At 42.4% G+C, this 17,744-nt stretch overlaps 1 protein-coding gene across 4 annotated transcripts in view; it reads left to right on the forward strand.

Moving 5' to 3' along the window:
* The first annotated feature begins 284 nt into the window (after positions 1-284).
* The window catches only part of ubxn10 (UBX domain protein 10), a 33,937-nt gene continuing 16,477 nt past the window's right edge, over positions 285-17,744 (forward strand). For 2 of the 4 annotated variants that reach the window (XM_059638044.1, XM_059638045.1), the window contains exons 1-2: positions 285-605; positions 10,469-10,717. The gene's annotated coding sequence lies outside the window, so the exon portion shown is untranslated. The remainder of the gene's footprint in view (positions 606-10,468; positions 10,718-17,744) is intronic. The other 2 variants (XM_059638043.1, XM_059638042.1) reach the window with 1 other exon arrangement.

The raw sequence follows: 17,744 nt of genomic DNA on the forward strand, positions 1-17,744 counted from the left end.
AGCTCCTTTCAATTCTGGAGAAATCAATGTTAACTCTTTCTCTCCACAGATGCAGCCAGATCTACTGATATTATTTAGCTCTTTATGGTTTTATTTCATGATTTTATAAATATATTCATGTAACTTAAATTCACGATCTTCTCTCCCCTGACCTGAGCTTTTGGCCAAATTTAATAGTTTACACCATGTTGTATTATTTGTAAAATTGCACCGTTACCTTGACAACGCTAGTCAGCAACAATCGCTCACGTGACTCGAGACGGACGGGCTGCCCGAATGTGCGCATGCGCGTCCCGGAGACGCGAACACTCTGATGAAGGATTTAGGCCCGAAACGTCAGCTTTTGTGCTCCTAAGATGCTGCTGGACCTGCTGTGTTCATCCAGCCCCACACTTTGTTATCTTGGATTCTCCAGCATCTGCAGTTCCCATTATCTCACGTACCTGGACGCTCCGTCTGGCGTCATCTGTCGCCTTGGGAACAGCGCCGCTGTTGGGGACGCGCTGGACTCTGGCCGTTTTGAAAATAAACTGAAGTACGTGGGGTACACGCTTAACATGTCAGCCTTTCTAAAGAAGGGAGTCGCACTGGAGTCTAACTAAGAGGTAAGCAGTGCAATGTCAAATAGAAAAGAAACCTTTTACGCCATTGCTCAACCAAACCTGATACTGAATACAGAGTGGAGCTGGAGAAACACAACGGGTCAGGCAGCATCAGAGGAGCATGAAAGCTTGATGTTTCAGGCCTTGACGAAGGGTCCCGACCCGAAACGTCGACTTTCGTGCTTCTCTGATGCTGCCTGACCCGTTGTGTTTCTCCGACTCTAACTTCAGCATCTGCAGTTCTTGCTATCTACGATACTGCACACTGACTAACAGCTTCTTGGACAAATCAGCAGTTGGTGGATCGCACCTTGCACCATTCAGAAGGCAACGGCATGCAGATGGGTGGGGCTTGGGGTGGAGTACGTGTTGATATCAGATTTGGTTGGGGATTGTGGCTGCCTGAGGATAGTCCATCCCCCAGAGGCAGCCCCCTCACTCCCAGAAACAGCGAGGTCTGACCCCCTCCCCCCAACCCCCAGAGGCAGAGCAAGGTCTGTCCCTTCATCCCAAGAAGCACAGTGAGGTCTCACGTCCAGAGACAGAATGAGATCTGTCTCCTCACCTCCAAGGGCAGTGCTAGGGCTGTTTCACATACCCAGAGGCAGAGCAAGAGCTGCCCTGCTAACCCTGAGCCGCGCCTAATTTCAATTCTGTAAGTGGGCAGTAAAGGTGACAGGCAAATTGCCATCTGCAGAATTCAAAGACTAAAGGACTCAAATCTACAGATTAGGGTGGATTTAAACGTAATGAGGGGAAGAATGTTTTTGCCCTCAATGTAGCAGATTTGCAGAGAAGTGTATTAAAACATATTGTGTGAATGTGTTCAAGAAGTAATTGCTAAGGAGGTATCAAGAGCAAGGATAAGAAGATTAATTAATAGAGCAAATCTTATAGAGATCTTCACAAGAGAGCAAAGTGAAGATCAGCAGAAAGACGGGTCAACTTAGATGTGATGATTGATGAGCAGAGAGATCTCGGTGTCCATGTACACAGATCCTTGAAAGTTGCCACCCAGGTTGACAGGGTTGTTAAGAAGGCATACAGTGTTTTAGCTTTCATTCATAGAGGGATCGAGTTCCGGAACCATGAGGTTATGCTGCAGCTGGACAAAACTCTGGTGTGGCTGCACTTGGAGTGTTGCGTACAGTTCTGGTCACCACATTATAAGAAGGATGTGGAAGCTTTGGAAAGGGTGCAGAGGAGATTTACTAGGATGTTGCCTGGTATGGAGGGAAGGTCTTACGAGGAAAGGCTGAGGGACTTGAGGCTGTTTTCATTAGAGAGAAGAAGGTTGAGAGGTGACTTAATAGAGACATATAAAATAATCAGAGGGTTAGGTAGGGTGGATAGGGAGATCCTTTTTCCGAGGATGGTGACGGCGAGCACGAGGGGTCATAGCTTTAAATTGAGGGGTGAAAGATATAGGACAGATGTCAGAGATAGTTTCTTTACTCAGAGAGTAGTAAGGGTATGGAAGGCTTTGCCTGTAATGGCAGTAGATTCGCCAACTTTAAGTACATTTAAGTCGTCATTGGATAAGCATATGGATGTATATGGAATAGTGTAGGTTAGATGGGCTTCAGATTGGTATGACAGGTCGGCACAACATCGAAGGCCGAAGGGCCTGTACTGTGCTGTAATGTTCTATGTTCTATATGAGTTGATGACAAATGTCATAGAGTGGTTACAGACGAGCTCCGATAGATTTGTGAGGGTGGTGCAAGAGAGGCAACAACGTGATAGCAGATCTCCTGATAAGAATAATAAAACATAACAGGTCTGGCACCATCTGTGGAGATAAAGAAGAATTAATGTTTCGAGTCTAGTGATCCTTCTTCAGAATGCGGAGAAATTAAGGTTTAGAATCAGAAAAGAATAGATTGATTGATCCTAATTGCCTTTTCTGATTTGAGAAACTATTCACATTTGTATCATTCCTTCAAAATAACTCCAAGAAATCGCAATCAATAATAACTTTAAAAGTTAGTGATGGTGCAGCAGCGTTGGAATAGGGACATCCTTTAGATGACCTGACCTGCAGTGTTAGATTTTTTCTGGATTCAAACTTACCAACATTTTTTGTAAGTCTGTTTTGTCATATAGTTTGTAAGTACAATATGAAATGGAGAACCTCTGACTCTTAACTTAGGAATACAAAAGGAAGAATAAGATGTATCCTGGAGCACATAAAAGAGATTAAGTGAATACCATGGATTCTGTTACCGATTCCTGTCATCCTTCTGTCATGTCAACTTGAGGTAGGAGGAATGCAGTACATTGTGTCTCAAGTTAACTGTCACCATGGTTCAAGAAAAGAAAGAACACATTATCAAGAAGAGTGCTTAGAAAGCAGTGAAGAGACAACAAGTGAAATGTGGCAAGAACAGGACAAAGTACAGAAAAGAAAGTTATTCCATCAACAGCTACAAAGCAATGAAGAGATTTACCCAACACTGACATCTGCTCCAAGCCTATGAGCATCACAAACTCAGTTGTCAATGATATTTTTGAGTACATTGTCAGGGAGGCTTCCTGCTTAGTCCATTACAACAAGTGCAGCACCATCAGCTCCTGAACAGTCCACTCTGCCTTGTGCCTGCTGCTGCATGCGTGTGTCAGAAGGTATGAAAGCAGAGACCAAGTATACCAGCTCCAAGCGAAACAATGTACCGTACTGAAATAATAAAAAAGTTCCTCAAATAGTTTAAACCCAAGTGCTGCATGCTGTAATACATGTACAGCTTTAAACAAGCTGTCCTCAATCATTGATGACATGAAAGACTGTTTAATAATCATTTCCAGAATATAAGTTTTGCGATTTGCCGCTGGGACAGAATAAATAGCTCAGCTTTGCATTAACATAGAACGTAGAACAGTCCATCACAGGAACTGGCCCTTAAGCCCATGATGTTGTGGGAAACATGATGCCAAATTAAACTTACCCATTCTGCCTGCTTGGCCATATCCCTCCATTCCTTGCATTTTCATGTGCTTATCTAAAAGTCCCTTAAACATCTCTCTTGTTTCAGTCTCCACTACCACCCTGGTCGCACGTTCCAGATTCCTACCACTCTCTGTGTGAAAAACACTTGCTTCTCACCTCCTCTGAACTTTCCCTCTCTCACCTCAAATGCATGACCCCTAGAATTAAATATTTCAACTCTGGGAAAAAGATTTTGACTATCAACCCCATCTATGCATCTCATAATTTTATAGACTTCTATCAAGTCTCCCCTCTGACTCCACCGTTCAACAGAAAACAACCCTAATTTGTGTAGCCACTACCCTCTAATCTGGTCTACATCCTGGTAAATCTCTTCTGCACTCACTCCAAAGCCTTAACATCCTTGCTGTAATGTGGCAACCGGAATTGAATGCAATACTCTAAGTGTGGCCTAAACAAAGTTTTATAAAGCTGCAATATGACATCCTTACTCTTGTCAAAAATGCTGTATGCCTTCTTTACCACCCTATCTACTTGTGTGGCCACTTTCAGAGAGGTATGGACTTGAACCCCAAGATCCCTCTGTACATCAATGCTGTTCAGGGCCCTTTCATTAACTGTATACTTTTTCTTAACATTTGACCTCCGAAGGTGCAGTTTCTCACACTTGTCCAGATTAAACTCTATCTGCCATTTCTCTGCCCATATCTGCAATTGATCTATATCATGTTGTGTCCTTTGACAACCTTCTACACTGTTAACAACTCCACTGATCTTTATGTTGTCTGCAAAGTTACTAAAGCACACATTTGTTTTCATCCACGTCATTTATATATATATCGTAAATAACAGAGGTCCCAGTATGGATCTCTGTGGAGCATCACCAATCACAGACATCCCAGCCTGAAAATCACACTTCTACCACTACCCTGTGGCTTCTATGGGCATGCCAATTCTAAATCCAAGCAACCAAGTCACCATGGTTCCCATGTATCATGGTCTTCTGGATGAACCTACAATGAGGGACCTTGTCAAAAGCTTTACTAAAATCCAAGTAGACAACATCCACTGCTCTACCCTTATCAATTACCTTTGTTACCTCCTCAAAAAATTCAATCAAGTTAGTACGACATGACCTGGCCCACACTGAGCCGTGTTGATTGAGCCTAATTAGGCCATGCTTTTCCAAATGTGTGTAAATCCTATCCTTAGTAATTCTCTACAGTAGCTTTCTAACCACCGATGTGAGACTCACCAGACTACAGTTTCCTGGATTATCCTTATTTCCCTTCTTGAACAGAGAAACAATGTTAGCTACTTGCCTGTCCTCCAGGACCACTCAGTGGCTAGTGACAAGACAAAGAACTTGGTCAAGGCCCCAGCAATCTCCTCGTTTGCCTTTCTTAATAACCTGGGGTGGCTATCATTAGGCCCTAGGGACTTATCGACCTTAATGCTCTTCAAAAGGCCCAACACCACTTCTTTCTTGATCTCAAAATGCCTTCACATATTACCATGCTCCACATTAATCTTACTATCTTCCATGTCCTTCTCATTGGTGAATACTGACATAATGTACTCTTTTAGGATTTCAGCCATATCCTATGCAACCAAGCACAAGTTCTCACCTTTATCTTTGTGTGGTTCTACCCTCTCCTTACTATCCTCTTGCTTTGAATGTATGTATAGAATGTCTTAAGATTCTCTTTAACCTTACTTATCAAGGTCATTTCATGTTCCCTCCTCATTCTCCTAATTCCCTGCTTGCATTCTTTCTTGCTGGATTTGTGGCTGCATTTTTAAATAGTATAAAGTGAGTAAATATTTTTACAGAAATAAATAATCCGACAGAAGGTTCCGTCATGATGAATGATGTCAAGCCACCAATGAAACCAGAACACTTCAGTTAGTGCGTGTTTTAAATCATGTACCGATCAAGCAACCGAGGAAAATGAGCTTGTATGTGTCAGTCATTCACGGATATAGGCATCGTTGGCTGGGCCAACATTTATTGACTGTGCCTTGAGCAGAAGGTGGCGAGCTGCCTTCTTGAACCATTGCAGTCCGTGTGTTGGGAGGGTATCTTACAGGTGTCACTTAATATTTTCTGCACCTGTTCTTCTAGTTTGTGAACTTTGTAGGTTTTTAAGGGACTGTCTAAGGAGTTTTGGTGAATTTCTGCAATACACCTTGGAATGGCTTGTGCTGCTGCTGCTGTGTGTCAAAGAGAGTGAATGATGAAGGTGTTAGATAGGGTGCCAGTCAAGAGCACTTCTTTATCCTGAGTGATGTCATGCTTCTTGAGTGTTCTTGAGTACCCATCCAGATTGAGTGGGATGACAGTCAAGATCACAATGAATGGTGGAACTAGTTCAAAGGGTTGAATATCCTAATCCTGCTCCTATTCCCTGTGTTTCTATCACAGCTCTGACTTCTGCTTTGTCAATGCTGGACAGACTTTGGGGCATCAGGGAGTAAGTCACTCACTGCAGCTACTAACCTTCTGTAATAGATGCAGTACTTATATGACTGCTCCAGTTCAGCTTCTAGTCCATACTAATCCCAGGATGTTGAAATTGGTGGATTCAGCAATTATAATGCCCTCAAATGTCATGATGGTTGGGTTCTCGTTTATTGGAGGTAGTCCATTGCCTGGCATTTGTGTGGTGCAAACGTTATTTGCCACTTATCAACCCGAGCCTGAAAGTTACCCAAGTCTTACAGGAATGGGCATGGGCTGCTTCAGTCTCGGAAGAATCACAAATGATGCTAGACGATATATAATCATCAGCAAACATTTCTCTTCTGATCTTAGGATGAAAGGAGGGCTATTGGCAAAACAGCAGAAGACAGCTTAGTCTAAGGCATTACCCTCAGAAACTCCTGCAGTGATGACTTGTGAATTAGATGACCGATCACCAACAATCACCAACACTTTCCTTTATGATAAGTATGAGTCTAACCGTTGGAGAATTTTCCCTCTTGACTCCCGTTTATTCCAGTTTTGCTAGAGCTCCTGGATGCTACACTCAGTCAAATGCTGCTCAGTTGTCAAGGATAATCGTCCTTACTTTTTTGCGTTCAGCCTTTCTGTCCATGTTTGGACTAAAGCTGTAATGAGCTCAGTATGGCTGAATGGCCTTTGTAAGCCCAAGCTAAGTATCAGAAAGCATGTTATTGTTGAATAAGTATGTTTATAATGTTGACAACACCTGTAAAATGTGCAAAGACTGCAGAGCTTTATGGTTGTGAGTTCGATTAGCTTTGTCTGCATTCACTGTTGAGAATGCAAGTAATCCTGTACTGTAACTTCATCACATCACATCTCATTATTAGGCTTGCCTGGTATGCCTTCCTGTACTCTATTTTTAACTGAGTTGAACCCCCAAATTGCTATTAATGATAGAATGGGAATTGTTGGATGATGAAATTATAGCTTATGGTTGAATACAGTTCTGCTACTGATGATGCCTCAGAGTAACGTACGGATGCCCTGTCTTGAGTTGGTAGATCTGTTCGTACTTTATCCCTTTCAGCACAACGAGCATTCCAAACGACATTGTGGTAGATATCCTTAATGCGATGGTGTGAACTTATCGCCATGAAGACTGTGAGTTGGTCACTATTACCAGTACTGTCATGGACAATGTATCTCATACAGAATAATTGGTGAGGGCTCAGCCAAGCAGGTTTTTCCTTCTTTATAGCCTGATCACCTCCTGCCTCAGATCCAGTCCAGGAGCCACATCCCTTAGGTCTCAGCCAGCTCCCTCGGTGATGGTGTAATCAAGCAACTCTTGATAACAGATATTGAAACCCATGACCCAGACTACATTTTGTGTCATTGTGACCCTGAGTGCATTCTACAAGTGGTGCTCAATGTAAAGAAGAATATGATCTATAGCATTTGCTTAGAAATGTCTCTTAGTATTGTCTTTTAGTGCCATGGGATGAAAAGAGAGCATTTTGTTAATTCCTTGTTCTTGTTTTGATGCATTTCACTGTTGTCCGGATGCTTGGTTGAGAAAATGACAATACAATTATTTATAGGGTTGATTTAAATGGAACTAACTACAGTTTGCCAAATATAGTGAGGAAATGCATTATGTTAAAAAGTATTTAAAAAATTTGGAGCATCATTAATAAAGCACATTACAGTATAAAATTTCCTAGGGTCTGGAGACATTTTGAATTGTGTTCAAATCTTACTGTGATTTGTGCCAGTGACCATAATAATTGCAGGTAATCAGATTCAAACATCTGGAAAATAAACACAAATCATTGAACTCCTATGGAGAAAATCAATTTTGGGTGGGATATGTGAGTTTTTTTAAATATAGAAAGATGTATAAAATGCAATCAGGTCTATTTTTAATGTAAACAGTCTAGCTTGAATGATAGAAGTAAAGACTGTTCAGAAATTTAGTTCATCTTCATGCAAGAAAAATAGTAAAACTTGCACTCAGGGTAAATAAGTCTAATAGAAGTTTGGGTGCATACATTAGACATGGCCTGTGGAAGCCATGGGATTATTGCCCAATTATCTTCTAATAAACTACAGAACAAGTGAAGACATTCTGTCATCCTCCGACATTATCACAATGTTAAGACAAAATGTTATGGCTTCTGGAAATCTCAAATTAAAACTGAAAATGCTGCATGAAGCATTAGCAAAGAGAGAAGCAGAAACTTTTCAAACCAATGACCTTTTTGATGTACTCTGAGTATTTCCAACATTTGCTGTTTTTACTTACAAAGCCTTTTGGACTAAAGGGAAAAACTAATGACAATGAACCGTTGATAATTCAGCGCCTAAAACTAAATAGTTTAAGTTCCCTCCTCTAGTGACTGGCAGCAAGGTCAAGTGACAAAAATACGCCAAAGGCGTGCCTGATTATCAGTCAGGTTCACACGAAGAGCTGGAAGTATAATAAACCCTTAATTATACCTGCCTTTGTGTTTACTATTGTTTAACCTATCTTTTGGTTTTGACTATAATTGCTTGTTATACCCTATTCCCCTCAAATAGCATTTTATATAAAAGTAATTTTTCAGTTTTTAATTTACTTAGCTTCCTTATTTATTAACTGACAGAAGCTTTGCAATCAGTCAGTCTATATCTGGACCAGTATTTAAATTGAATGCCCTTCCTTAATCTCAGCCTTTTCAGTTTGATTGTACTCATTATTGTCCAAGTGCTCAATTTTCTTTTCATTTACATTGTTATTGTTGGAGTTTGCATATACCTGCTGACCATTAGCTTGTCAAATCTCTTTCATATGTCTGACATTCTCATAGTTCAAATCATTGGTTTGACATAGATTTTGGACCTGGATTTTGTTATTGATATTGTCACCCACTATGATCACGCCGTTGTTATTACTTCTTTCCATATTCTGCCTACATCTTGTTCCTCAATATCTCGGTGGGTTTTAGGAGGGGTCTCTAGTATAATCCCATCAGAGTGATTGCACTCTTCTTATTTTGATGCACATATTGCCTTCGAGGGCAGGCCCTCCAGTATATCCTCTCTAAGTGCAGATGGGACATTGTCCCTGATTAGTGATGCAATTCCTCCAACTCAGTTCCTGCCTCTCTGTCTCGCCTAAAACAATGAAACCCTGGAACGTTGAGCTGCCAGTCCTGTCCATCTCTCAACCAAGTCTCTGTCATGTCCACAATATCATAGTCCATTGTACTGATTCAGGCTTGAAGCTAATCTGCCATAGCCATAATACTCCTTCATTTGAAATAAACATACTCATCCAGAAGATTAAGATGCATGGGACCCACTGTGACTTGGCCATATGGATTCAGAATCGGCATGCCCATAGAAGCCAGAGGGTAGTGGTCGAAGGGTGTTTTTCAGGTTGGAGGTACGTGACTACTGGTGTTCCTCAGAGATCTGTACTGAGACCTCTGCTGTTTATGATATATGCAGATAATTTGGATGAAAACGTAGATAGGTGGGTTGATAAGTTTGCAGATAATACAAAGATCGATGAAGTTGTGGAGAGTGTAGAAGGTTGTCAAAGGATACAGCGGGATATAGATTAGTTGCAGATGTGGACAGAGAAATGGCAGATGGAGTTTAATCCCAGCAACTGTGAGGTGCTGTACTTTCCAAGATCAAATGTTAAAGCAAAGCATACAGTTAATAGCAAGACGCTGAATAGCATTAAAGTGCAGAGGGATCTTGGGGTTAATGTCTGTACCTCCTTGCAAGTGGCCACATAAGTAGATAAGGTGGTGAACAAGGTGTATGGCATTTATTGGTTAGGGAATTGAGCACAAGAGTCAGAATGTCATGTTGCAGCTTTACAAGAATTTGGTTAGCCACATTTAGAGTATTGTGTTCAATTCACGTTACCGTGTTACAAGAAGGATGTGGAGGCTTTGGAGAGGGCGCAGAAAAGTTTTACAAGAATGCTGCCTGGATTAAGAGGGTATGAACAATACGGAGAGACTAGAAAATCTCGGTTGTTTTCTCTGGAGTGGTGGAGGCTGGGAAGAGACTTAATTGAAGTCTGTAACATAATGAGATACATAGATAGGGTCAGAACCTTTTTCCCAGAATTGAAATGTCTAGTACAAGTGGGCACGCATTTAAAATTAGAAGGGAAAGTTCATAGGAGACATGAGGGGCGAATTTTTTACAGAGGGTTTAGGTGTCTGGAACGCACTACCAGACTGATACAGTAGGAGTATTTTGAGACTTTTAGATAAGCGCGTAAATATACAAGGAATGGAGGATTGTGGACTACTGGCAGACAGGAGGGATTAGTTTCATTTGGCATCATATTTGGCACAACATTGCAGGCTGAAAGGTCAGTTTAAGGCTGTACTGTTTAATGTTCTATGTTCTATTTACTTACATGCCACAGTCATTGCATCACAGTCTCCTTTGCCCTTCATTCAGCACACATTCTTGTCACCTCTGGCACATGACATAATGGGAACTGCAGATGCTGGAGAATCTGAGATAACAAAGTATGGAGCTGGATGAACACAACAGGCCAAGCAGCACCTTAGGAGCACAAAATCTGACATTTCTGGCCTAGACCCTTCATCTGGAGCTTCATCTGGACCCTTCATCCAGACCTAGACCTCTGGCACATGTTCTTTTCGCTAGATTTTCTGCCAGTTCAGCAGCCTGCTCCTTGAAAGGGTAAGCCATTCACTCACCTCCACCCCAACCTAAGTATGTTGCTTGTTATTTCAATAGCTTCTTTGCTTCCAAGCTAGCATTTCCCCCGCACCTGCTAGTTTTAAGTGAAGCACAGCACAAATTGGCAGAACAGCACCTCTTTTTCTGCTTGGGCAATTAACAACATTTAGGGCTCAATATTGCGTCCCCAACTTCACAGCATGATTTCTGACCTCCATTTTTCGTACAGCCTCCACACTGTATATTTTGTTAATGTCTTGTCGACTTTTCTCTCAGCAGAGCAGACATGTTTTCTCCTTTTACACAATTTCATTTACATGCATTTTACATCACAATCTCTCCTTCAGCACCATTAGCAACCCTTTATCTTTGGCTTACGAAACCCTCATAATCTGTCACAATTGTTCTTCTTCCCCTTCTGTTAACAACATTAAAAACCTAATTTTCCAACCTCTTTCAGTTCATATCAGGCTCAAAATATCAACTGTTGCCTTTTCCACAGATGTCGCCAGACCTACTGCATTTCTCTAACATTGCTTTTATTTCAGTATTTAATTCACTACCACTTTTCTTCTAGGTATGCCCACCTTGAAGAAGTTCTGATCTTCTCTCTGACAGGATTTCCTTAATTCCTCCATTTCTGAAGAAGGGCCTAGGCCCGAAACGTCAGCTTTCATGCTCCCTGATGCTGGTTGGCCTGCTGTGTTCATTCAGCTCTACACCTTGTTATCTCTTTCCTTAATTAAAGTTCACTTAATTGCTATCAGTCTCCCTCCTACTGTTTGATAAGGTGTTTCTCAAAACTCACTTTTACAGCCACATCTCCTTCAACAGTGACTGCCTCCAGCTCCATTTTACCCCATACAGATTTCAACTGGAGCTCCATCCTTCATGTTTTAACCCACCCGAGATTTATAGATATTTCCAAGATACACGATGCTCCTCAGGCAGATTGTCCTGCAGTGCCCTGGGGTCAATGCCATGCACATTCATGACCTCTCTTTCCATTAGCACCACCTTACACTATCTCAAAGCTGTTCTTATCCCCAGTTCCATTGGTACTAGTTATACGTATCTCTTTCTGATATATGGAACATTCCTTGTTCCAGTCTTACTCAGGGCAACCTCCTACAACTCTTTTTTCCAATACATTGATGATATAATGATGCTCTGCTGTCATCTGGAATTGGAAAAAACAATCAGTTTTGTTTCCTGTCTCACCCTCACTGGTCTGGCAACATTTTCACGCAGAGAGTAGTGCATGTATGCAATGATCCGCCAGAGGAAGTGTTAGAGGCAGGTACAGCTGCAACATTTAAAAGCTATTTGGGCAGGTGCATGGATAGGAAATGTTTAGAAGACTGTGGGCCAAATGCAAGCTAATGGGACTAGTTCAGTTTAGGATGTCCAATCAGCATTGATGAGTTGGACAACACCTCTCACACCGTCCTTCCTGCAAAGGTTCCATTTTATTTTCCCGGTTTCTCTGTCTCCACATCTGTTCCAGTGATGCCAATTTCCATTTGGATGTCTCTAACATGAACTGTTTTTATCCTCAACCTCCCACCATAGTTGACTGGGTCCTCAACTGCGTCAGGCCCATCTCCTCCCCTTTTGACCGCAATTATTTTTTTCCCCCAGAACTTGATAGGGTTCTCCTTGTTCTCACTTTGCACAAACAAAGGATCATCCTATGCTACTTCTGTCACCTCCAAAAGCACACTGTGTACAGTTCTGGTTGCCACATTACCAAAAGAACATGGATGCTTTGGAGAGGGTGCAGAGGAGGTTCACCAGGATGTTGCCTGGTACGGAGGGTGCTAGCTATGAAGAGAGGTTGAATAGATTAGGATTATTTTCATCAGAAAGACGGAGATTGAGGGGGGACCTGATTGAGGTCTACAAAATCATGAGGGGTATAGACAGGGTGGATAGCAAAAAGCTTTTTCCCAGAGTGGGGGACTCAATTACTAGGGGTCATGAGTTCAAAGTGAGAGGAGGAAAATTTAAGGGAGATATGCGTGTAAAGTTCTTTACACAGAGGGTGGTGGGTGCCTGGAACGCGTTTCCAGCGGACGTGGTAGTCGCAGATATGTTAGCGTCTTTTAAGATATATTTGGATAGGTACATGGATGGGCAGGGAGCAAATGGACACAGACCGTTAGAAAATAGATGACAGGTTAGACAGAGGATCTTTATCGGCGCAGGCTTGGAGGGCCAAAGGGCCTGTTCCTGTGCTGTAGGTTTCTTTGTTTCATACCATCACCAAATACATCTTCCAACTGCTCTACTGTTAGAATTCCCCAGAGACCATTCTATCTGCAACACCCAGACCCACTCTTCCATCACTCCCTACACTTCCTGACCCTCCCATAGTACCTCACTATCCACTCATGTAGTACTTGGTCCATAAGACCATAAGACACAGGAGTGGAAGTAAGGCCATTCGGCCCATCAAGTCCACTCCGCCATTTAAATCATGGCTGATGGGCATTTCAACACCACTTCCCTGCACTCTCCCCGTAGCCCTTGATTCCTTCTGAGATCAAGAATTTGTCGATCTCTCCCTTGAAGGCATCCATCGTCCCGGCCTCCACTGCACTCTGCGGCAATGAATTCCACAAGCCCACCACTCTCTGGCTGAAGAAATGTCGTCTCATTTCAGTTTTAAATTTACCCCCTCTAATTTTAAGGCTGTGCCCACGGGTTCTAGTATCCCTGCCTAACGGAAACAACTTCCTGGCATCCACCCCTTCTAAGCCATACGTTATCTTGTAAGTTTCTATTAGATCTCCCCTCAACCTTCTAAACTCTAATGAGTACAATCCCAGGATCCTTAGCCGTTCATCATACGTTAAACCTCCCATTCCAGGGATCATCAGTGTGAATCTCCGCTGGCCACGCTCCATCGCTAGTGTGTACTTCCTGAGGCATGGGGCCCAAAATTGGACATAGTATTCTATTTGGAGCCTAACTAGAGCTTTATAAAGCCTCAGACGGTTATTCATCTTCCGTCTCCCCATTGTCCAAGCCCCCAGACATACTTTAGGTGAAGCAGCATTTTTCTTGTATTTCTTTCAAACTTTTGCTACTCACAATGTGGTCTCCTTTACATTAGCGAGACCAAGTGCAGACTGGGCAACAGCTTTACAGGACACTACCTCTCTGTCCATTGGAATGGTCCCAACCTTCCAGTTGCTTTCAAGAACTGGAAAGTTGCCCTATCAAGAAACCATGTTGCTCCTATGCCTAGTGTCCATCCTGGTTTTTATAGTGTGTCCCAATAGAGCACAACAAACCGGAAGAACATCTGATTTTATACTAGGCACTTCACAATCTCTAGTACTTAGTGGGGAATTCCACAACTTCAAAGCAAGATCTCTGTCCTTCATTTTTCTTACACCCCCATCCTATGATAATCTCTTATTTGTATCTTGTTGCCTTTATTCTCAGCAGAACAAGTGATTTTCTCCTTTCACACCTTCATTTACACTCATTTTACATTTCTATCTCCCTGTCTGCATTGATTGATACAGATGGAGATGTCAGTCCTGGTGCTGTGATTGTCTGCATGTGTTACTAATAAGAAGAGCGGTAAGAGGAAGATGAGAAATTAAACTCTGTTTGAATGTCATTGAGTATCATCAAAGAACAACAGTTAATGAGTAACTATAAAGCTTATATGTACCCATAATACCTGTGAAGTGTTTATGCTGGATTCTAATGAATCCCTTGAGTATAAGGGGTGTGAGTATGTTTAAGAAGGAAATCATTAGGCAAAAAAGGAACATGAGATGGCTTTGGCAGATAAGGTGAAGAAGAATCCAAAGAGATTCTACAAGTACGTTAAAGACAAAAGAGTAACTAGGGAGAGAACAAGGCCCCGTAAAGATCAACAAGATTATCTATATATGGAACCACAGGAGATGAGTGAGATCCTAGACAATATTTTGCCTCAGTATTTACTGTGGGAAAAGACATGGATGCTAGGGAACTCAGGCGATATAAATAGTGATGTCGTGAAAAGAGTCCATATTACAGAAGGGGAGGTGCAAAAGATTGTTGTGTGAAGCTAGGGAAGAAATTACAGAATCTCGAACTGAGATGCTTGTATTATTGACGGCCAAGGATGACTTGTTATAAGATTAGAGCGTGGCTAATGTTGTACCATTATTTAAGAAAGGCTGTAAGGAAAAGTCAGGGAACTAAAGACTGGTGACCCTGAGGTCAGTGGTGGTTAAGTTGTTGAAGGAAATTCTGAGAGACAGGATCTATGTGCATTTAGAAAAGCAAAACTGAAGGGTGATAATAAAATGTGAGGCTGGATGAACACAGCAGGCCCAGCAGCATCTCAGGAGCACAAAAGCTGACGTTTTGGGTCTAGACCCTTCTTCAGAGAGCTCTCTGATGAAGGGTCTAGGCCTGAAACGTCAGCTTTTGTGCTCCTGAGATGCTGCTGGGCCTGCTGTGTTCATCTAGCCTCATATTTTATTATCTTGGATTCTCCAGCATCTGCAGTTCCCATTATAACTGAAGGGGGATAGTCAGCATGGCTCTTTGCAACCTTTGCAAAATTGAATTAGTTTTTTGAAGAGGTGATCAAGAAGATAGATGAAAACAGAGCGGTAGACAGTGTCTGCATGGACTGTAGCTAGGCCTTTGTCAAGGTTCTATATGATAGACTTTTTTATTCATTCACGGAATGAAGACATCGCTGGCTAGGCAGCATTTATTGCCCAACCCTAAATGCCCAAAGGGCAGTTCAAAGAACAAAGAACAAAAAAAATTACAGCACAGGAACAGGCCCTTCAGCCCTCCAAGCCTGTGCTGATCCAGATTCTCTATCGAAACCTGTTGCCTATTTTCCAAGGATCTGTATCCCTCTGATCCCTGGCCATTCAGATATCTGCCTAGATACATCTTAAATGACACTATCGTGCCCATCTCTGCTGACAACACGTTCCAGGCACCCACCACCCTCTGCGTAAAGAACTTTCCATGCATATCTTCCTTAAATGTTTCCCTACTCACCTTGAAATCCTGACCCCTAATAACCGAGTCCTCCACTCTGGGGGGGAAAAAAAGCTTCTTGCTATCCACCCTGTCTATACCCCTTATGAGTTTGTAGATCTCAGTCAGGTCCCCCCCTCAACCTCTGTCTTTTTCATGTAAATAATCCTAATCTATTCAACCACTCTTCATAGCTAGCACCCTGTATACTTGGCAACATCCTGGTGAGCCTCCTCTGCACCCTCTGCAAAGCATCCACATCCTTTTGGTAATGTGGTGACTAGAACTGAACGTAGTATTCCAAATGTGGTCAAACCAAAGTCCTTTACAACTGTAACATGAACCTGCCAACTCTTGTACTCAATACCCATCCGATGAATGAAAGCATGCCATATGTCTTCTTGACCACTCTGTTGACCTGCGTTGCCACCATCAGGGTACAATGGACATGAACATCCAGATCTCTCTGTGCATCAGCTTTCCCCAGGGCTTTTCCATTTACCATATAGTTTGCTCTTGAATTGGACCTTCCAAAATGCATCACGTCACATTTGCCTGGATTGAACTCCATCTGTCATTTTTCCATCCAACTCTCCAATCTATCTATATTCTGCTGCATTCTCCAACAGACCCCTTCACTATCTGCTACTCCACCAATCTTAGTGTCACCTGCAAACTCGCTAATCAGACCACCTATACCTTCCTCCAAATCATTTATGTATATCACAAACAACAGTGATCCCAACACGGATCCCTGTGGAACACCACTGGTCACAGCTCTCCATTTTGAGAAACTCCCTTCCACTACAACTCTCTGTCTCCTGTTGCCCAGCCAGTTCTCTATTCATCTAGCTAGTACCCCCAGACCCCATGCAACTTTACTTTCTCCATCAGCCTACCATAGGGAATCTTATAAAATGCTTTACTGAAGTCCATGTATATGACATCAACAGCCCTTCCCTCAAGTATAAACCTAGTCACTTCCTCAAAGAATTCTATCAAGTTGGTAAGTCATGACCTTCCCTGCACGGAACTATGCTACCTATCACTAATAAGCCCATTTTCTTCCAAATGTAAATAGATCCTATCCCTCAGTAGCTTCTCCACCACTGGCGTCAGGCTCACCAGTCTATAATTACCTGGATTATCCTTGCTACCCTTCTTAAACAAGAGGTAAACGAAAACAATTCTCCAGTCCTCCAGGACCTCACCCATGCTCAAGGATGCTGCAAAGCTATCTGCTAAGGCCCCAGCTATTTCCTCTCTCACGTATCTCAGTAACCTGGGATAGATCAAATCTGGACCTGGGGACTTATCCACCCTAATGCCTTTTAGAATACCCAACACTTCCCACCCCCCCCCGCCTTATGTTGACTTGACCAAGACAATCAAACATCTGTCCCTAACCTCAACATCCGTCATGCCCCTCTCCTCAGTGAATATTGACGTAAAGTACTCATTAAGAATCTCACTCATTTTCTCTGACTCCTCACATAACTTCCCTCCTTTGTCCTTGAGTGGGCCAACCCTTTCTCTAGTTGCCATCTAGCTCCTTTTGTATGAATAAAAGGCTTTGGGATTTTCCTTCACCCTGTTTGCTAAAGATATTTCATGACCCCTTTTAGCCCTCTTAATTCCTCGTTTCAAATTGGTCCTACTTTCCCGATATTCTTCCAAAGCTTTGTCAACCACATTGCTGTTTGTCTGGAGTCAGACAAGGCAAGGATGGCAATTTCCTTCCCTAAAGGACATTAGTGAACCAGATGGGCTTTTCTCACAATCAACAATGGACTGAAGAAGGTTATTGAAGAGTACAGTGGGACCTTGATTGGCCTGTGGGCCGTGGAATGGCTGATATTTAATTTAGATAAAGACAAGGAGTTCCATTTTGGTAAGACAAACCAGGGCAGGACTTCAACAGTGAATGGTCGTGCCCTGGAGAGTGTTGTCAGACAGAAACACCTATAAGACCATAAGACATGGGAGCAGAAATTAGGCATTTGGCCCATCGAGTCTG

Source organism: Stegostoma tigrinum, chromosome 28, assembly GCF_030684315.1.
Source record: "Stegostoma tigrinum isolate sSteTig4 chromosome 28, sSteTig4.hap1, whole genome shotgun sequence".
NCBI lineage: Eukaryota > Metazoa > Chordata > Chondrichthyes > Orectolobiformes > Stegostomatidae > Stegostoma > Stegostoma tigrinum.